Source organism: Helianthus annuus, chromosome 6 (assembly GCF_002127325.2).
Source record: "Helianthus annuus cultivar XRQ/B chromosome 6, HanXRQr2.0-SUNRISE, whole genome shotgun sequence".
NCBI lineage: Eukaryota > Viridiplantae > Streptophyta > Magnoliopsida > Asterales > Asteraceae > Helianthus > Helianthus annuus.
The window spans coordinates 146,202,510-146,207,390 of NC_035438.2; the positions used below are offsets into that span (position 1 = coordinate 146,202,510).

The 4,881-nt window shown below is 34.1% G+C and overlaps 1 long non-coding RNA gene across 1 annotated transcript; it reads right to left on the bottom strand.

Moving 5' to 3' along the window:
* Positions 1-228: 228 nt before the first annotated feature.
* Positions 229-598, bottom strand: LOC110883509. Its single transcript, XR_002560494.1, has 3 exons — positions 550-598; positions 386-458; positions 229-293 (listed from the first exon to the last, which is right to left on the bottom strand). It is a non-coding gene; the product is annotated as an uncharacterized LOC110883509 (long non-coding RNA).
* Between the last annotated feature and the right edge of the window lie 4,283 nt (positions 599-4,881).

Here is a 4,881-nt window from a genome sequence, read left to right on the forward strand (position 1 = left end):
GCCCTTTCCGTTAAAAGGCCAAACCACAGGGACTATCCGAGCATCTTCTTCATTTTTAAAGAAAAACCCCACCACCACACTTCATCTTCAACCTCCACCCACCATCACCCTCCTCCACCCTCCACCATCACCTTCTTCTCTACAATTTTCTTTTAAGAAACCCTAAAACACCCAAGTCACCTCACACCCCCTTATCATCTCTGTCTCTCTGATGATTACCATGCACTGATGTTATCACAGTGCACTGATATTATCACAGTCAATAAATCCAACAGGAAAACGAACATCAAGTTCTGCGGTGAGTACATTATATTAAGAATATATTACGTATTTAACTAGCGTTTATTAATTAGTAAAGAATTTCTGAACTAAACTTAAAAATTACCGCCAAGTTCTCCTCCTTTGTTTACAAAAGTGTGAGTATGATCCTTGACTAGAAGGTTCTTCTCAGCACCAACCTAGGTTACAAACAATCCCCACGAAACTTATGAAAGATATATCAACTGTGAATTTGTTATATTTGTTTTAGAATCTGCAAAGGGGTTTCACCTTTTTCAGAAGACGGAAAAGATTATTGTAACAACCAAAGAAAACATTGCTGTGAACAGTCGTCAGTCGTCGTCAGAATCCCACCGGCGACGTCGTCAACCATCATGATGTCATTTGAGAAGAAGGTGATGGTGGAGGGTGGAGGAGGGTGATGGTGGGTGGAGGTTGAAGATGAAATGTGGTGGTGGGGTTTTTCTCTAAAAATAAAGAAGATGCCCGGATAGTCCCTGTGGTTTGGCCTTTTAAAGGAAAGGGTATTTTTGTCATTTCACACTCACTTAACAGAGAAAACAAACTGAAGTTAGACCCAGGGACTATCCGGGAACAAAAAATGAAAAGTTGGGGACTATTCAGGTAATTTTAGAAAGTTGGGGACTATAGGTGAAAAAATGCGAAACCACAGGGACTATCGTGGCATTTTTTTTTATAAAATTAGTTATTATAGAAAATCATTTAATTTAATTAAATTCAAAAGATTTAGAAATAAACACAATTTCAGTATTTTGATTATATTCTTTTACTTAATTCTTTTACCTTCTATAATAAAAACCTTAAACTATCCTCATTTTGTTTCCTTTATTTTAGTGAATAATAACCATAAATCCTTTTTAATGGATTTCATTTCTTTTATAAATTAAAGGGCAAATTAACTAAGTTATATATAAATATTAAAGATGTTAGTTTAGAAGCCTAATTAATATTTGGAGTAATATCTAACCTATAAATATTAATTAGATCGTTATTGTGTTATTCCATATCTAGGGTAATCCTATTCGTCCTTTTTGGAGTTCTCAATCTTTACTCGTGCGTTATTACAAGAAAACGAAACGCAATCAATGTGAGTATACATGATCCCATTTTTATCTTAAATACTTTTGGGTGCAACTTGTATTCATATTCAAATTCACAAACACGTTAAACTTTATTTATGCACACTCTATCCAAATTACACATGAAATGTTTGATGCTTGTTATACATGTGATGCTAATGTAAACACTTCATGACTATATGCTCATTAACTTGTTCGCAAACCTACCTTAACAATTATGGTACTATGCATATGCTATAGGTTGTAACGCCCCGCCCGCTATTCTTTTGGGTATTGTTAAGTTGAACATATTAACCTCCCGCTAAACTTTTTGGATAGGCAACATTAATTGCGTTGTATTCTTGGGTTTGAGTATATAGAGTAACATCGTTTCGGCATAACTGTTAACTTGTATCATGTTATTCATGTTGGATATGAGCACATTTAAACATTTTATTCTACTATGCTATGTATCAAACTTGTATACTCGCCAACATTTTTGTTGATGTTATTTTAATACATGTTGCAGGTTGATAGACGAAGTGATCAAGAAAACAAGCTAGGATGAACTTAGAAACTCATCTTAGAAATAAACAAAGCTTTGATTATGTTGAAACAATTTTGATTATGTTTGAACCTTGTATGACATTTTAGAATCTTTATGAAATTTGATTTAAATTATGTTGTCACAATAGTGTTATGATGCTTTTAAGCGATTTGTTCGTCTCATCCCGATGTTTCCGCCATCGGTTAGGGTGTGACATATTGGTATCAGAGCCATAACTATAGGGAATTAGGAAAATTGTTATACTTTTCCCTAGTCTATAGTAGGAATACTCTGATACCAGATTGGTATCAGAGCCATAACTATAGGGAATTAGGAAAAGTAGGAATGCTTTTACCTAGCCTATAGTTTAGGAGCTTTATCCTTATGTGCTGTTTAAAACAACTTCCCTTCTATCTTATTTGCTTCCCTCTACTCTCTTTGGTCTTTTAATATACATGCATTTCCTAAGGCTAACACAATACACACTTGGAGGCTTTGAAGACACTCTCATAACACAATCGAAACGATTCATCCAAAATAGGGGTGACTCCCACATTTGGTGATGACCTTCATTCAGCTAAACTTTAAATTTTGCACGAAATCTACCCTCAAGTTAGGAGTGATATCCAAATCTTGAAGGAAATTTCCATTTCATATTCTAGTGGACCCTTATCTTTTGATAAGTATCAACCACATTAGGGTACGATGTTATCAAGTTAGAGGTGAAACTCGTATCTTGTTAACTAGTCCAACTCTTCGATTTTCAATCTCGCCAAAGTTTCGATTTTCCCAATGGATTAAGGACGTGTAGTAACTGGAAGGACAAATATCGTTAGTCGCTTCTCGATGAGAGTATTTGTCTATTAGGCCAAAGCACGTTTCCTTAATTCGAAAAGGACTTCGATTTACTTTGGAATAGTCTTATGTTACGTTCCGTGACAATCCATGTTTTATGTTTTATCTCTTTTATGCTATCTCTCTTTTATGTTATCTCAATTTTCATGTGTTTTACATTTGTACGATATATCATTTTAATCTAATACATGCATGCTAGTATGTTATACTGGATTCGTGTTACTGGGTGATTCTTATGTGATGAACTTGTCCTTTAACCCACGCCTTAACATGTATAGCACTATGCGTAGTGCTATAGGAGTAGTGCACCACCCGTGAACGAGAGGTCATGTTAAGTCATTCAATTGCGGTACACGATGGGTTGACCTGTTTATTCACATGCCAGTGATACGTTAATTTGGTTAACTAAGTATGTCATGTGGATTGTTCTACATTTTATGCAAATACTCATATTCCAAAAAAAAATGGAAGCTTATCATCAAGATAGGAGTGATTTTCTTATCTTGACGATTAGCTCCGCTCACTTTTCAACTTCACCAATGAGCTAGAGGTGATTTCCTTACCTCGGAGGTAGTTACCAACTCTTCGCTGTTCTCAATGAAACTTTATATTTGAACGTAACTCTCATTTCAAGCTTGGAGACACGAATCGCACTATCATCGCAATCTAAAACAAATAATAATCTCTCGTGAACAAACTAAATTTATGATGTTTTCATTATGAATGTTACACTATGTGAAATTCATGATTATGCTATGTGAAACTAGTTGAACCTTTTATATGCTATGTGAAACTAATTGGACATTTTATATGCTATGTGAAACTATATGCTATGTGACGCATTCATGAAAACAATTTCCTTAAACAAAACATTATGATCAAGTCTCATCTATTCTTTCTTTTAAATCTTTAAAAGTCTTACTCTTAGATTTCAAGGACGAAATCTCCTAAAGTAGGGGAGATTGTAACATCCGTCAAAATTGATTTCCAAAATCCGACCCGTTTTGAATTTTGGATCCTAATCCTTGAAATTCGGAATTTTTGTTTGCGAAATATATAATCGTTGAAAGATTCTCATCCTTAATATAATTTAGTTATAAATACAGTTATTTATTTGTTTAGTTAATTAAATTAATTAATAATACAATTAAAAGTTTTATTCTTTTTTTTGACTTTTATAAAAAATAATCTATATTAGTCTCGTTAGGTTTGAAGTTAGTTCAAAGGTTTGTATAACTTAACCAAGTCTAACCTAGTTAGTAATTCATAGTAACACAAACTAACCAAGTTAATAGATTTAATACGTAAACTACACTAAGGAGGAGGGGGTCACTGTCACACCCCAACCAATGGCGGAAACATCGGGATGAGAGGAAGTGTGAAGATTGCTAGAGACATCATAACGCTATTTGTGACAATATTTAATAAACCGATTTCATTTCATAATTCAATTGTCAACATTACAAGGAAATCAAATAACATCAAGTTCAAGGGAAATACAATACAACATAATCAAAATTTATACAACGATTAAACCTAAACGTCCATATGTGTATCTAGGCATCAATGCTACTTCATTTCATAGCTTCATCATCCTCAACCTGCAACATGTTTTAAAATAAAGTTCAATGTAAAAGCAAAGGCGAGTATCCAATTTTGGTACATACGTATCAAAAGATAAGTTTAAACAATTCCATGTGGCAAGCTCTTGATACGGGATAAACTATAAAATTGGCATGTGTCAAACATATCAAACCAATAATGAAACGCAATATGCTCATGACATAACCACAAGTCTACGGGCGGGTCGTTAATCCTATAGCGCTACATATGTCATGGTTTGGCTCGTACGAAGTTAATGATAAGTCTAACACATAATGTCCTCAACCCAAGTTTAAAGTATCAAGTAATCAAATAAGCATGCGTGTAATAGGAATGTTTATGTATTATGATAAAGTTTGTGTGTAAGTTTATAAATAACATGTTACACCCCAAAAAGTGGTAAACGAAAAAGGGGTTCAAGTATACTCACAATATTGCATATGCTTTCCGATTATCCATGGTGACGAAGTTGATGAGGTTAGAAGCATGGAACACCGAGGTCACCCTATATGGGCAAAC